Raw genomic sequence first — 17,040 nt, 5'->3', positions numbered from 1 at the left:
AAGCCACCAGCGCATGGGACCAGACTTAGCTAGAGACATTTGGATACAGATGTTGCCTGTCATCTCTGATGGCCCTTTTCACTGGCTAGTCTTGGCTTTGGAAGCACAGTGGAAGGTGTAGTCAGAGCAGCATCTCTGCTGAGTGAGTCAGTGCACCTGACTGTCTAGGGCTCAGGATGTGCAGACGTAGGGTAGAGGAGAATGAAATATCTTTGAAAGTCTTTGCTTTAAGGAACTCAGAGAGAGTTATAGGGATGGAACAGATGTATGCTGCCAAGTATGGGGAGTCAGACCATCGCGTTTCTGTTTTCTGGGTGACTGACTCTTAGGGGTGGGGTTGGCTACCAAAAATGTGATCTCTCCTTTCTCCGAAGGCCATATAGTCTCATGAGTATGAACTTTGCACTTGATCACCTTTTTGTAAAATAATACATGTTATAGAAACATTCAGGGGAAAAAACTGATGGATATACATCAAAACTTAATCATGATTCTCGAGGATGGCAGAATTATAGGTGTTCTTAATTTTCTTTTTTTGTTTTCTGTGTATTTTTTTTCTGTAATGATAACAATATTTTTGTATTAAGATGCATACTTTTAGAAATTGTAATGACAAAAAAGTTGAAGTTAGGTGAAACTAGTTCTGATTGTGTTACTTGCTGTATCATGCAGATTAATAATCCGCTTCTAAATGTTTCTGTGTCTAGTGCCTTGTACACAGAAGACATTTAATAAATATTTTTTGAATTAAATCTTCTCATTATATGTTCACTGCCGATTGCCAGTATTTCTCTCCTTCCCTTAAGGGGAGATTCTGTTTCCTCTCTTGAACCTGAAATTCAGACAAAGCACCTTTGGTTTTAAGCGTTTATTGTTTTGTTTTTCTTTCTTTCTTCCTTTTTTTTTTTTTTTTTTTTTTGACATTGTGATTGTTCTCTCTTCTTTCATTCCAGAAGAACCGATAACCTAATAAGCCAACTAGAGAATATTCAGCTATTCTAAAAAAATGTGGTTATTTTATTTTATTTTTGTCTTTTTAGGGCCGCACCCACAGCATATGGAGGTTCCCAGGCTAGGGGTCTAATCGGAGCTGTAGCTGCCGGCCTATGCCACAGCCACAGCAATGCCAGATACAAGCCACATCTACAACCTACACCACAGCTCACAGCAACACCAGATCCTTAACCCACTGAGCAATGCCAGGGATCAAACCTGCAACCTCATGGTTCCTAGTAGGATTCGTTTCTGCTGCGCCATGATGGGAACTCCCAAAAATGTGGTTATTTTAGCTTCGTAAAATACATAGATCCCTCAACTAGAATATGTACTCCATGAGAGCAAGAGAAGACAACATGGTATTTTATGAAATCACTAACAATGTTCAAGGCTGACTTCAAAATTAGGTACTTAATCAGTAATGATTGATTGATTGACTTATCAATGTTGGGATTGTATAAAATGAGTTTAGGCCTGTAAGAAATTGACTCAGTTTTTTTTTTTTTTTTTTTTTAAAGCTTTTTCTTGCAGCCAAGTAATTGTGCCTGGTAAAATGTTATTATGTTTTTAAAACATTCTTTTAGGACAACCTTATGCAAACTCCATGGTGATAAAGCCACCCAACCCTCACTTTGAGATGGTAATGCCACAGTAGACTGCTTGGAGAAACCGGGAGTAAAATCTTGGACACACTTCTCCCCTTTTTCTCTTAGCTCCAAACTCTAGGGGCCTCTCCCTCTGAAGACATTAGGAAAAGCCAAATTTATAAAGCCATTCTTGTTAACTAACTAATGCTCTTCAGCCCATGGCTGATGTTCCTTTCCAAGGGAGACAGAGCAGCTCTTCAGCCATCATGGTACCTGCTATCTGTTTCCCCCTTGCTCTGAGGCCCTTACAGGCCAGGAGAGTCCTGTTGGGAATCGGTGGGAATGCCTGCACATATGTGTGTTATTTCTTTAAAAGAACGTCGAGCGGAAGTGATGCTGTAGGAACATCTGCACTTGGGGCTGAGTGCAGAGCGAGATGCACCGCAGCTGGTGTAAGGCCCTGGCAGGCTGAGGCGCTGCTGTCTGTTGGGGTTTACTTCTGTCTACATTGAAACATGGCTTTGGGAGGGGGTTGGTGGCCTGCTGCCAGCCTCAGTTAGCCTGCCCTTCTCTTTCCTCTTTCCTCCTCATCCCCCCAACCCCCTCAACTCCCCTCCCTCATGCTTTAAAGTCACATTTCCAGGCCAGACGTAGAATTAATCTCTGGGCACTTCACATTGCTGGCAGCTGAAAGCAGGATGTGGGATCTTTTTTTTCTCTCTTTCTCTCTCTCTGCGTCTTGGCTGACTTTTTTACCTCTCGAAGAATTTGGAAGGCCGTGAGATCCCCCCCCCCTCCAAGTACTGTGGAGTTTTTCAGCACGCTGATCACCCTGCTGTGGCTTCACCCTAATAGACTTCATATGTTGATGCAGTTGACATCAGTATCAAACTATTTTACATGTGATCTGGTGTATTTCCTGAGGAAATCTGCAAGATATTTATTAAGAACTAATAAAATAAACCTCTCCATGAGTTTTTAGGTAGTTTTCAATTTTTCATGTCTCTCTCGTTTCCTCTTATCAATGAGTTGCTATTTTCTCTCTCTACTCTGACCATCGCAAAAAGGAAACAAAAATAAATGTTTTAAACTGTTCCTGAAGGGACAGAGAGAGAATAGTTCTGCCATGATGTATCAGCCGGAGCTGTATTTTTAGTGCAGCATTGTAGAAACTAAAAATATCCTGTTATAGTGGATCCTTTTTATAGGTCTGTGTGTGTGTGTGTGTGTGTGTGTGTGTGTTTATAATGTTGTACGCACAAGTGCCTTTGTGCATCGGCAGCCGCTCTTCCCATTACAGCTGGACTCCATTAGTCCTTGAAAATTAATGTAATCCCAGTTAAGAAAAAAATTAATTACTCTACCAGAGCTGCATTTTATCCAAAGCTAGTGTTAGCTCCCTGGCTGGCAGCTTCGTTTGAGAGGCTCCAGGGGCCCATGGAGCTGTGGCTTTGGTATCACAACACTTGCTGCTGGGTTTTTCCCATTGAGATCATTCCTCAGTCCTTCAGGGTCAGTCATGTGACGTGCAGAGTGTCGCCACAGACCCTCCACCTCAGTGAAAGGCCAGGTTCCAGTCTGGCCTTCCCCAAAAGGTGTGTCCGTCACAGGCTTAACTCACCTGCCGTGGTTCTGTTCTTATCAGAATGCTTTAAAAAAAAAGAGATTCTTTGGCAGCAGTTGATTTTTAGGGTTCTCTGGAGGAGAAATACTGCTTACCCAAGTCCCAGAGATGCGCAGGAAATGTCTAGGAGGGCTCTTCGTGGACAGTTAAGAATGACAGTCATGTTTTGTCTTTACTTTTTTGTCTGCGGTTGGACTAGTTCGTTGAATACACACCTTTTGTTATAAATGAGTGTGTCAGCGTTGACTGCTGGTTTCTAGTCAGCCTTCTCAGCACCAGCCCTGGATGAGGGGCTGATTGGCTCAGCGGGTGAGGAACGTTTCCAGCTTTGTAATCAGTGTTCTGGGATGAGGTGCAGGGCACAGCCCAGAAGTTGTTGCAGTCGGCCTCGCCTTCACGGTACAGCTCTTGTGCAATTGCCCGCATTTGTTGTTGTTGTTTTGTGTATTTTTCTGCTTTGGGGGCCTCAGTGGGGGTGGGAGGATAGAGAGGGTTAGGTGGGAAGGATGGTGGTTTGTTCCCTTACTGGTCAGACTCTCCAGGCTCTCCGCTGAGAGTCCAGCCAGGATCCATCTGTCTTGGACTGCAGTTCTCTTTTTCTGCTGAGCTGGGGCGTGGGCAGCACAGGCCTGTGTAACCCGTGACAGGCCTCCCCAAATGCCATGATGGCCCGGGTCCTGGCAGTGCTGGTTCAGAACGCAAACAGGGTTCGTGCCCTTTTGTTTCTTTTGGGGCATGGGCTCTGAGGCTCGCCTGTGGCCCTCATACCCTCTTCTCTGGCGACTCCAGTCCTCCCCTGAGGCCCCGCCCCAGCTGACAACTGGTTGAGCCCTCGGCTTCCTGTACTTGATCCCCAGGTAGTGTACTTCAGTAAAAGTAGTAATTAGGCCTTTTACAAATTTATTTTATTAGTGAAGAGAGTTGGTAGGTAATGGGCTGTAATTCTAACACAGCCAGTTTGGAGATTAATAAAAAATTTAAAAAGAGCAGTTTTTACCAGAGGCAACGGGCCTGTTATTTTGAGTTCTCAGCTGAGCCGAAATCAGAGCAGCGTGGGACCCATGGCGGCCTGTGCTGCTGGGAGGATGCAGAGCCACGTTCCTTGTTGTTACAGTCTGTGCGGTGCCCGTCCTTGAGGGTGTTTTACGCTGGCATTGGAAAAAAGGAAACCTTGTTTTCCAAGAACTCTGCTCTCTCTCAGCTTGATAAGCATTTAAAAATAAAAGCTGCACAATTGAAATTGGCAGTGCATCCTCATTCTTTTGTCTCTCTGTTTATTTTTTTCCCTCATCCCTCAACATGTGTGCTACAGCCCATGGTTATTACACCCTCAAGAATGATGGCCTGGAACTCAGCAAACTCGCACCAAGGTCTGCCCGCCCTCCACTCGCTGTTTGAAGCTGGCTGAGGCATCAGGGCCCAGCACCGAGAGGCCTGGTGGATCAGCCTCAACAGCTCCGTCTGTGGCACATTTCCCTTTTCCCCTGAAGCTGCTGCCTGGAATTTTTAGCTTCTCCAGAATCCTGATTGTCAGCCCAATCTTTCTTGTTAGTTTTTGCAGTTAACTTAATTGATTTGTTTACCTCTCCTTTGGAGGAGCTCGAAAAGAAAGTGCTTTGGCACTCATCAGGAGTAGTCCTGGCTTTTTAAAAAGTTTCTTCTGAGCTGAAATTGTATAACACTGACCCAGGGAGAAGAAAAACTGCTATGGCTTAGGCTAGGGTGACAGTACGTCCTGATTTGCCCAGGGATAGTCCCTATGTATGAGTTCCTAAGGGCACACCCGCTCATGCTCACAAGTATCCCCATTTGGGAGAGAGATCTTAGCATTACCCTTGCTTAGATGGATTTGGAAAAAGACAAGAAAACAACAACAAAAAAACCTAACTCACTACAAACTGTTGATTCTTCGTCTAGAAATGTAATGGCTTGTAAGTCATTGCCAAACCCTGCCCCAAGCATTGCATGCAGATTCCACTGGAGTCATGCACATGTGACCTCAGAAAGAATTGCCATATCTCTGGCTCTGTGAGCGAGGACTGGCCTTCCTCCTGGAGTAGGTCCTGGTAAAGCCAGCTTTGAAACACCATGTCACTTGTTTTAGCATTTCTGGTTATCATTGCCTCGCTGGTTGAGTCAGAACCTGGAGTTAGTTTTTGGTGGGGTGTGGTTTCAGGTCTTCAGACTTCCCGGTTGATGCCTGTGAAGGGCTGGTGCCTGATGTAACTGAATCGGGTGTTACTTCAGGTTAGTAGTCCTTGTTTTTGCTTGGCTGGTTGGGCTGAACCTGGTATTACCGTTTCCCAAAGAATATTTTTGGTTTGAAAACTGAAGGTCAGCAGTTCGCAAGTGCCGAACTCGAAGCCAACCCTGTGGTTTGTCTTGTGCCACTGGGCCAGCAGCACTGCAGCCCGGATCGATTGATCTCTGCAGTATGAGACCACGAACAGCAACTGCCAGACAAAACTCCATCTCACCCCACCTCCCTGTCCAACCTGTCTCTCTGCCCAGAGTCCCTTTCTTTTTCCTTGTATGTCTGTCTCACTCTTGGTTATATATTTCACTTTTTTGGGTCTCTCTTTTTCCATCTCCCTGTCTCTTTCCATAACAGTTTTTAATAATGTTTTAGTTAGTTCCAGCCTTTTCCCTGAATGGATCCCATTGGAAAATGCATTTGAAAGGAAACAGTTATACACTTCCCTTCCTTTGAATCTCTGTTGGCACCTTTTCCAGTGCAGTAAACCATACAACATGTATTTTCAGAATTTCCAAACACAGACACGCTGGCGTTAAATTTATGAAAAAATATTTTATTCAGCTGTATGGTAACTGTGACTTTCAGAGAGGCTGATCAGATCTGAAATTGGTGCTGCGTTTTGGAACTCCAACAGGTTTTCAGATCTCCACGGGAAATACAGGCATACCAGCTCTTGGGCGTCATGATGCCTCGTGCCTTGGCCTTTGATTGCAGGTTGGGCAGGAGGAGTCGGGGCAAGAGACGCAGATGTGGGGATCCCCCAGCCACACCCAGAGGAGAACAGGGAAAGTCAGTGAGTCATTGAGAATGTCGCATAGCTGCACTGGGGACAGGAGCAGAAGTTAAATTCTGTTTACTCCGGTCTAGGACTGGAGGTCACCTAACACCTGTTGCGGTGGTATGCCATTTACCTCAGGGGGCTGTGGCTAAGAAGAGTTCCTTTCTTTGTAATCAAAGCATTGAGGATGTCGCTAATACCTGTAAGTGATGTTACCGTCCTCCCTCCTTCTGCCGACTGTGCTGTGGCCCTGTCCCCTCCAGTCCTGTCTGTTTAAATGTCTGTGGGTTTGACTGAAGTTTGAGTTTGGTCCATGCGGGCTGCGATCCTTCTCAAGGATTCCAGCTGTTTGTTCAGAAGATCCCTGGGAATGCTCTTGAAAGACACCTTTCAGAAGGAAGTTTCTTCCAAGTTGCTCATGGAGCTGAACTCTGTCTTGGCGCACTTAGGTTCATGTACGAGGCCATGTCAACTTCTCTTTGCTTACCAGGCTAACTGTGGATCCAGTGCAGGGCACCCAGATGATTCCGTGCCTGTCACTATAGGACAGAAGCTGCTGAAGACAACCCCGCAAACGCTGAACATCCTGCAGGGCACGTGTCCTACTCAATTTAATTAACAGGGGTTTGTTAAGCATTTGTCGGGTTTCTTCTTAGCTTTTCTGGTAGCATCTGCGTTTGTTGACGGGACACTGTCCAGAAATGCTCTCAGTGAGCAGAACTCCATATTCTCTCCCTCTGTTCTTCCCTTCTCCTCCTGTGTCTCGGCTCCTCCCTTTCTCCACACCCTTCGACACACGCTGACCTGTTACCTCGGCCTTCCTCTCTTCAGCCTCTCCTCGCTGGTGTATCAGAGAATCCTGTGGTTTTAACTGTCGCCTCTCTCTGGATCTCTCCCAAATCTCTTGCCTGCCCACGTCTTTTTCATGAGCTCTAGCCCACATTTCTGATGTCGTCTTGGGCATTTTCACCTGGAATTTCGAGGTTATTCAAAGCCGATTCATCCCGTTTCTCACACATTGCAAGTCCGTTTCCCCAGGAAGCGAGCTCTCGTGATGGAGATGTGTAGCACCAGGACCTTGACTGGGGAGTGCTCTGAGGATCAGTGCCTGAGGGTGTGTGACCGAAGCAGGATGGGGCAAGGGAGAAGTTGAACAGCACTGCAGATGTAACAGAGGCCGCAGCCAGGCCTCTAAGGAGCCCTGGAGCAGCTTAAAGGGGCTGACCCTTTAGAGTAGGCCCATATGGGGCCAAAGGGGCTGAATCTTTAATACCCTCACCTGCCCTTCATCTCCAAGTCGGTGAATGTGAATTACTCCTGGGAAGGGGAGTGACGTTGGGGAAATGCTTTTCTTCATCTGAGAGTAAGTCTGGGAGCAGGATCAGCTGAGATCTGCTGCCAGCATTCCCAGCAGCTGGAAGAATGAGCGTGTTAGTCCCAGAGGGGATCTGGGTGGTGCAGCAGATCAGCCCCTGCCCCACTGGAACTGTTCCTCCTGTGTACAGTATTTCTCTTACTGGTGTCGGTGTCCTCCATATATTCAGACTGTCTCAACCTCACTGTTTGTGGGGTTTTGTTTTTTTTTTAATTTTTTAATTTTTTTTTTTTTTTTTTTTTTTTTTGTCTTTTTAGGGCCATACCTGCAGCATGTGGAGGTTCCCAGACTAGGGGTCTAATTGGAGCTGCAGCTGCCTACTTACACCACAGCCACAGCAATGCCAGATCCGAGCCACATCTGTGACCTGCACCACAGCTCATGGCAGCACTGGATCCTTAACCCACTGAGTGAGGTCAGGGATCGAACCTGTGTCCTCGTGTATGCTAGTCAGATTCATTTCTGCTGAGCCACGATGGGAACTCCTGTTTCTGTTTTTAAGTTGAGGTATAATTTACATAAAACAATAATGCACAGATTTTAAGTGTTCAGTTTGATGAGTTTTGACAAATACCAACCCCATTTTTTATTCTTTTTTACCCTGTATGTTAGGAGTGTCTAAAAATAACAAGAACCATTTTAAGGTAGCTTAAACAAGAAAGGAAATACGTTGCAAGGGACATGAGGACAAGGATATAGCTAGGCTTATAGAAGGGACTGGAAGTAAGAAAGCCTTTTTTGCACTTCTGTTTCCTTTTGCATATTGCTTGCCCCTCTGCCCCGCCCTTCTTCCTGGCAGATAGTAAAGGTTCGGTAAATAGTAGCTTTGGTCATATCATTTTTGTATACTCACATTTTTATAAACGGCTATCTCACCCTTTTAAATGGCTGTCTATTTTTTTGTATCTATGTCCCATAAGTTATTTAAGCAGTCCTTCACTCATGGACACTTAGGCCATTTACAGGTTTTCCTTTCTAAACTCTGTAATAGTAAATTTCCTCATTCGTGTCATTTCACACCGTAATCTCTTAAGATAGTTTTCCCTTTCTCTTGATTTTTAGTTAACTATGGGAATCCTATTAGATTTCAGCTCCTCGAGGGTCTAGTTCATGTCTGATTTAACTTTGAAAGCAGAATGCCTAGCGTAGGGCCTTCCATGTAGTAGCTGCTTAGTAAATGCAGACTGTGTGGAAGGAAAGGAATTGATGCAGCACTTAGTGAGGTGCTGCTCAGAACAGCTGTCTCTGATGACCAGGTAAGTGCTTGGGAGTCTGCACTGTAGACCTTGCCCTCATGGGATTCCCAGCCTAGTGGGGGAAGCTTGATAAATTGTAACTCCTACTCTAGAGTGACTTTGAGCCACCTACGTAGTACATGTTATGGATGGAAATACTTAAGAGTCCAGAGAAAGAAGGCCTATCAGGCAGCACGGTACAGGTTTAATTATGTTGGGTCCTGGAAGAAGGTCTAAGATAATGGAAAGGAAAAAGGTGGGCTTCGAAGAGTGAGGGTAGGAGAAGAGCCATTCGAGACCACAGAGCCAGGTTTGCTATTTCATTTCTTCCTGGCTGTTGTCACTCACTGCCTTTTGCTGTGGGCCCCTCCTTTTTTTTTTTTTTTTTTTCCCCCTTTCCTGCATTCATGGCATGCAGCCAGGGATTGAACCCATACCATAGCAGTGACAATGCCGGACCCTCAAGCCACTGAGCCACGAGGGAAGTCTTGGTGTGGGCCCTTTGTCAGAGGCAAGACAGTGCTCTACAGATAAATCTGTTAGGTCTTTTTGAACTAGGCAGAAGCAGGTCAGTTCTGTCCTCCAAATGGAGGAAATCTCACCAAGAAAATGAAGTTGAGCTGGTGCTTAAAGACTGTCTGTTTGGCAGGGGGTGCTAATCCCAGAATCATGGAGCTTTGTTCTCTGTACTAGTGTTCACATATAAATTTAGCTTTTAAATCTCTTTGCTTTATAGCGTGCTGTTGTACTTTTTGTTTTAGAAATATCCCAAAAATGTACATAAATTGAATTTTACAGTTTAGACTATGTCCCTTTCATATCCATACATCTGTGTTTATATATATATATTTAATAGCATATATGTTTTAATATGTCATGTGGTCTTCTTAAAATAAGACTCCTTTATAGCATATGTCATGTTATCCTTTATCTAAGATTCCTCAAGATTTTAGGATACTTTAGCCTTTCATCATCAACTGCTTCTGGCTCTTGCATGTGAGTTTCTCTGACCCTTGGTCCCTCTGTCATAGACTGAATATTGGGCAAATATGTTAGACACTGGGGATCTTTCTGCTTAAAGAAACCCTTCATGAATCCTTTGAAATAAGAATTACCATCTCCTAATTTAACATTATTTTATTGAAGAGTTTCTTAACAGCATTATAAATCTATCAATATATAAAGTATTCCTATATCTATGTTTTTAGAAAAACAGTCTTAGATTATGATACATAAATATTTTGTCTCACCATACAGATATCTTCAGGGCGATATTTCTTGGATATCTTTTAACAGTATGTGCTATAAGGCCATGTGTTATAAAGCCTGTTCAAGATTATTGTTCATTTTTCTGACACAGTATCCCTTGCATAGAGTCCATGTTAAGAAAATTATTTTAGAACTCAGCGCTGAGAAAAGACTTGTTTTTCCTGAGGAACTGATATACTTATTTCTTTCCAATAATGACAACGATACAATTGTTGGTGTTTTCTTTTCTCCTTTGATTGCCAGGAAAATTTTAGTTCATTCATAGAAGACCGTTAACCTACATGACTGACATGTTTGTGTTTTCCCTCTTCTTGGTCCTGATTTTCTACATCTACTTTATTTTATTTTATTTTTTGTCTTTTTGCCATTTCTAGGGCCGCTCCCGTGGCATATGGAGGTTCCCAGGCCAGGGATAGGATCGGAGCTGTAGCCACCAGCCTACGCCACAGCCACAGCAACTCGGGATCCGAGCTGTGTCTGCGACCTACACCACAGCTCACGGCAACGCTGGATCCTTAACCCACTGAGCAAGGCCAGGGATCGAACCCGCAACCTCATGGTTCCTAGTCAGATTCGTTAACCACTGAGCTACGACGGGAACTCCTACATCTACTTTAATATTACTTCATTATAGCTGAATTTGCCCTAAGTGGTCACAAATCTTTTGTGGAATGAGGTATAAAAGAATAAATATAAACAAAAAATGTAAATCCAGTTTAAAACAATATATGTAGATTTCAGTTAGTATTGTCGATGAACTAACCAATCAGCCAACTGAATACAAATACTGAAGGGGATCTCCTTTCTAGAGCTTCCAAGTGAGGGGCTAGCTGATACCTCAGTGGGTTTCTAGTCACCTTCATTAAGTGCTAATTGCATAATTGCTTTAGTTATCTATTCTATTAATTTTTCTTTCTTTCTTTTTTTTTTTTTTTTTTTTTTTTTTGTTCTTTTTATGGCTGCTCCTGTGGCATATGGAAGTTCCTGGGATAGGGGTTGAATCAGAGCTGCAGCTTCTGGCCTGCGCCACAGCCATAGCAACACTGGATCCAAGCTGCACCTGTGACCTACATTGCAGCTTGTGGCAATGCCTGATCCTTAACCCACTGAGTGAGGCCAGGCAGCGAACCCACATCCTCACAGAGACAGCATCGGGTCATTAAACTGCTGAGCCGCAGTGGGAACTCCTGATCTCTTTTCTACTTTAGAAATACATGTTCCGCAGTGGTTGGAGTTGGATGAAATCATTACCTAATTGATCTCGTTTGAGCATTGATCTTGGATTGTAAAGCTTTGAGGAAATCTTTAGGGTGAATTGCTGGAACCAAGCAGGATGAATGTGAAGATCTGGATATTTAAGAGAAAGCCACCCAGGAATTATGTTTAATCATTGACCTCATTTTCCAGTACTGACTCCTCAAGATTTGTCTGATGGTGTAATCTTTGCATTCTAGAAATCTTTTCAGGCATCCAAGAGATCCTTCCTATCCTGGGTACCTCTCTGCCCTGTCTCAGAATTGTTTTATTTTTGGCTTTGTTTGCAAATTGTCGGATGTTTCTCTCTTTTCTTTCTTTTTGCTTTTTTAAGGGCTGCAGTCGCGGCATATGGAAGTTCCCAGGCTAGGGGTCAAATTGGAGCTGCAGCTGCTGGCCTACTCCACAGCCATAGCAACGCCGGATCCAAGATGCATCTGAGACTGACAGCACATCTCACAGCAACACCAGGTCCATAACCCACTGAGTGATGCCAGGGATCAAACTTGAGTCCTCTTGGATACAAGTCAGGTTTGTTACCGCTGAGCCACAGTGGGAACTCCTGTTAAACTCTTAAAATTCCTTCAGGAAGCCTTAAAACATAAAGAAATTGATTTAATCTATTAAAATGAAAGTCAGGCACCTCTCTGCCTCTCTGCCTGCCATATCAAAGGAGCTTTCTCTGAATAAGGATGTCTGCAAGCATTATCTCTCACCAACTTTAATTTGGGTCGAAAGTGTTCCTGAAGCATCATACCAAAAAAGGTGAGTTTCAGGCTGTTTGAATCAGATCCCTGCCTGCTCTGTCAGAAGGAAATGTAGCTGTATTAAGTCCTTCTCACTGTTACAGCAAAAGCTTCCTTCTAGGTGGGCCAATGGTCATGTGTCTTAGGAAGCCTCCTTCACTGCTCTTCTCCTCCACAACCTTAAATAACTTCGGACACAAGACACCCCAGATCTCCTAATGGAATTCCACAGAGATTTACCTGCCTGGTGTAATTAGTAAGCTGCCACTATCTATTTCTCCTTTGCTCCCCTCAAATGTTGGGAAAGAGACAAGCCTCCCAAAACCTCTGGCAAGCAATGTAGAGGCAGACACTCGGTCCTACAGGATCTGCTTATAACTCCTCCAAGTGAGATGCTGGAATGGCAGGCGCTCATCTGCCACCCCATTCCTGAGGGGCTTGGCTGGTGCCAGCATGCCACTCTGCTGGAAACATCTCTCCTTGCCCAAGGGGGGACATGTATTTGAATAACCCTGGAATCAGGCAGGAGATTCTTATTTTATTTTAGTTTTTTGGTTTTTAGGGCCACACCTGTGGCATATGGAAGTTCCCAGGCTAGGGGTCAAATTGGAGCTGCAGCCACCAGCAAATGCCACAGCCACAGCAATGCAGGATCTGAGCCGCATCTGTGACCTACACCACAGCTCATGGTAATGCCAGCTCCTTAACTCACTGAGTGAGGCCAGGGATCAACCCTGCATCCTCATGGATACTAGTTGGGTTTGTTACCACTGAGCCATAACGGGAGCTTCAGGCAGGAAATTATAAGTGGCAAAAATACCAATGCAGAGAGCAACAGAGGTGGAGATCGCCGGAGTATATTTTGATTTGTGGATTGATTTAATTTTTCCAGGAAATCTATAGGTTTACCATTTCTAAAATTGCCTTGAGTGTTTCCTGGAAAAAGCTAGGCACTCATTTAGAAGTGTTTTCATTTTTCCTTGTAGAGAGTAGAAATAGTTTTACTGTCTATCTTGCCAAGATGTATTGATAGACCCCACAGGACATTTCTTAGCCCTCAAGCTCCGTATAGAGAAGGAAGAAAGCCAAGCTGCCCTCTGGAGAGAGCCTAGCACCTTCGGGTATCATTTTCTCACCTTCAGAAGGTAGTGGTTATGTTATAATGCCATAAAGAGCTTTGCAATCAACCAGATCAGAGGTTTGAATTCTCTCCTCAGCCATTTATCAGCTGAGTGAGCTTGATAAAGAAAGTTAACTTATCCTCTCTGAGGCTTAGTTTTCTTGTCTGTAAAGTGGGGATATCAATGTCAGTTTGCAGTATTTTTCTGAATATCAAATTAGATAGTGTATGTTGGTGGGAATGCAAATTTGTGCAACTATTATGGAAAATAGTATGGAAGTTCCTCAGAAAACTAAAAATAAAGTTGCCATATGATCCTGCAGTCCCACTCCTGTGCATATATCTGGAAAAAACTATAATTCAAAAAGATACGTGCACCCCTATTCACAATAGCCAAGACATGGAAACAACCTAAATGTCCATCCACAGATGAATGGATAAAGGTGTGGTAAATATATACAATGGAATACTGCTCAGCCATAAAAAGGAATGAAATAATACCATTTGTAGCAACGTGAATGGACCTGGAGAATATCATACTAAGTGAAATAAGTCAGAAAGAGAAAGGCAAATACCATATGATATAATTTATACATGAAATCTAAAATATGACATAAATGGAAGTTCCATTGTAGCTCAGCAGTAACAAACCCGACTAGTATCCATGGGGATGCGGGTTCAATCCCTGGCCTTTCTCAGTGGGTTAAGGATCCAGCGTTGCCGTGAGCTGTGGTATAGGCTGCAGGCAAGGCTTGGATCTGATGTTGCTGTGGTTGTGGCATAGGCCAGCAGCTGTAGCTCCAATCAGACCCCTAGCCTGGGAACCTCCATATGCCGCAGCTGCAGCCCTAAAAAGCAAAACAAAACAAAACCAAGCACACTGGCACAACGTTGTAAATCAACTATATTTTAACAGTTTTCTAAAAGAGCAACTGTGGGGTTCCTGCTGGTGTGGTGCAGGGGGTTAAGAATCCGACTGTAGAGGTTCTGTTTGCTGAGGAGGTGCAGGTTTGATCCCCAGCCTGGTGCAGTGGGTTAAAGGAGCCAGTGTTGTGGCAGGTTGCAGCCACGGCTCTGATTCATTCCCTGGTCTGAGAACTTCCATATGCCTTGGATGTGACCATTTAAAAAAAAAAAAAGAGAGAGAGAGAGCGAGCAAGCGTGTATTTTTAAAAATTTTGAAGAAGTCTGTTTTTTTAAGTTGATCTTTCCAGATTTATTGGCAAAGGAGCAGTTTAACATAGTATTGTAGCTAATCTGCCAATTAAAAAACAATCTTCTTAATATCCTGTGATTGACAGTCCAAAGCATTGCAGCACTGAAAATGCATAAGCACTTTCAATTATGAAGAAAACAGTGCTAGGGCTTATGTGTTAAACAGCTTTTTTTCCCCTGACTGCCCTTGTTTGAAGAATGCACATACCATTTGTTTGAGATTTATACCTTTACTTATTTTTTGAGCAGCAAGAACATGTTTAAACAGCTCACTTAGCTTCTGCAATTCTTCTTGTCATCTTTCTTCACTTTCTCATCACCTTCACTCTGTGCTATTTGACATGGATTTTACTGATCTGATGAGTAACAGCCTTGAGGATGAAGTTCTCTTGCTTTACTCCTTATACTTTAGACAGAAGTTCTGTCTTCAGTGAACTTTCCCTTTTTTTCTCATTTTCCTTTTCGTTGCCCTGGCAGTTTCTCGCTCTATCCAGATAAGGAACCACACAACTGGGCATCTCCAGCAGCTCAGGCAAGGCAGCACATGATGAGAATAAGGGGCTGTAGCATCCGTGTAAGGTGTTCTCAACTAATTGAGAAACTGTCCCCCAAATAGCCCTTTTCTATGTAAAAGAGAAACGTTTCTGGAATCCTGTGTGAGATCTTTTTGGGTTTTACTTGTTGGCTTGCTTTTATTTGTTTAGTTGTTTTAAATTTTCCATTTTGAAATACTCATAGATTCACAGGACGTTATAAAAAAATATGTACAGAAGGTCCTGTGTACCTTTCATCCCTTCTTCCCTAATGTTAGCATCTTATGCAACTTTAGTATCAAAGTATCAACACCATGAAATTGACATGAGTGCTATCTACAGACCTTATTCAGATTTCGCCAGTTATACATGCACTTATGTTCTTGTGTGTGTGTGTAGTTGTATACAGTTTTAATGATAAACTGTAGAGTTTTAGGGAGTTTTAGAGAGTTTTAGGAGTTTCATGTAACTACTTCCACAATCAAGATGCAGGATTGTTCCATCACTACAAAGCTCCTTCATACTACCTTTTAAGAACTATCCCTGCCCCCTTCTATTCCCAAATCATGACCCTTGTTTTCCACCTCTATATAATTTCGTTATTTCAAGAATATTACATAAATGGGAACAGATAGCCTGTAATCTTTTGAAATTGGCTTTTTTGATTCAGTGTAATTCCCTGATTATCTCTCCAAGTTATCGCATGTATCAGTAGTTCTTTTCTCTTTAAGACTGAGTAGTAGCCCATAGTATGGATGTCCCATGATTTGTTTAATCACACGCCCAGTGAGGAACATTTGGGTCGTTTCCAGTTTTAAGTCATTATGAATGAAGCTGCTGTGAACATTTGCGTACAGGTTTTTGTGCAGACGTAAGTTTTCATTTCTCTGGAATAAGTGCCCAAGAATATAATTGCTGGGTCTTATCATAAGTGCATTTTTAGTTTTAGAAGGAACTTCCAGACTATTCTCCAGAGTGGCTGTACCATTTTACATTCCAATGAAGTATGTGTATATGATTCAATTTCTCTGCACTCTCACCAGCTTTTTGGTGGTGTTACTATTTTTCATTTTCGCCATTCTGAGAGATGTTTAGTGATAACTCATTGTAGTTTTTAACTTTCATTTCTCTAATGGCTAACGGTATGAATATCTTTTCATGTGCTTATATTTTACCTTTATATCCTTTTTGGTAAAATGTCTGTTCATGTCTTTTGCCCATTTTCTGATTGAATTTGTTTGCTTTCTTACCGATGAGTTTTTGAGAGTTCTTTATAGAGTCTAGATACTAGTCCTTTGTAAGATGTGTAGTTTGCAAATATATTTTCTCAGTCCGTAATTTGCTTTTTCCATCCTCTTACAGAGGTATTTTAATTTTTATAAGGTCTCGCATATCTATTTCCTTTTATAGATTGTGTTTTTGGCATCAAGATCAAGAACTCTTCACTTACTCCTAGGTCCTAAAGATTTTCTTCTATTTTTCTCTGAAAGTTTTATAGTCTTGTGTTTTACATGTAAGTCTTTGACCCATTTTCAGTTACTTTTTGCATAAGCTGTGAGATTTAGGTCAAGGTTTATGTTTGTTTGTTTGTGTTTTTGCTTGTAGCTATCTAATTGCTCGAGCAACTATTTGTTGAAAAGGCTCTCCTTCTTTGTTTGACTTAACATCAGGAAGAATGATTCTGCTCACTTTGTTCTTCTACAAAATTGCTTTAGCTGTTCTAGGTTGTTTGCCTTTCCATGTAAACTTTAGAGTAAGCTTGTCTTTGTGTGCAGAAAACTTTGCTTAGCTTCTGATGGTAAATTTTTAAACTTATAAATCTATGTGGGGAGAATTGACATCTCTAGGATAGTGATTCTTCCAATCCATGCACATGGTTAAGTCTCTCCACTTATTTAGGTCATCTTTGATTTCTTTCATCAGCGTTTTGTAAATTTCAGCCTGGAGATCCTATATGTATTTTGTTAGATTTATACCTAAGTATTTAGTTTTCTTTGGGAGTATTGTAAATGGTATTGTGTTTTTAATTTCATTTTTTACAAACTTATCTC

At 42.7% G+C, this 17,040-nt stretch overlaps 1 protein-coding gene across 6 annotated transcripts in view; it reads left to right on the top strand.

Moving 5' to 3' along the window:
* SMG6 (SMG6, nonsense mediated mRNA decay factor) overlaps positions 1-17,040 on the top strand; it is a 214,292-nt gene that overhangs the window by 77,911 nt on the left and 119,341 nt on the right. Inside the window, exon 1 of one of the 6 annotated variants that reach the window (XM_021067590.1) lies at positions 1,505-5,454. The exons of the other annotated variants lie outside the window; for them this stretch is intronic. The gene's annotated coding sequence lies outside the window, so the exon portion shown is untranslated. Of the gene's footprint in view, positions 1-1,504; positions 5,455-17,040 lie in introns of those variants that run through there. 6 annotated transcript variants of the gene reach the window in all.

This window comes from Sus scrofa, chromosome 12 (genome assembly GCF_000003025.6).
Source record: "Sus scrofa isolate TJ Tabasco breed Duroc chromosome 12, Sscrofa11.1, whole genome shotgun sequence".
Classification (NCBI taxonomy): Eukaryota; Metazoa; Chordata; class Mammalia; order Artiodactyla; family Suidae; genus Sus; species Sus scrofa.
This window is presented reverse-complemented; position numbering and strand designations above follow the sequence as displayed.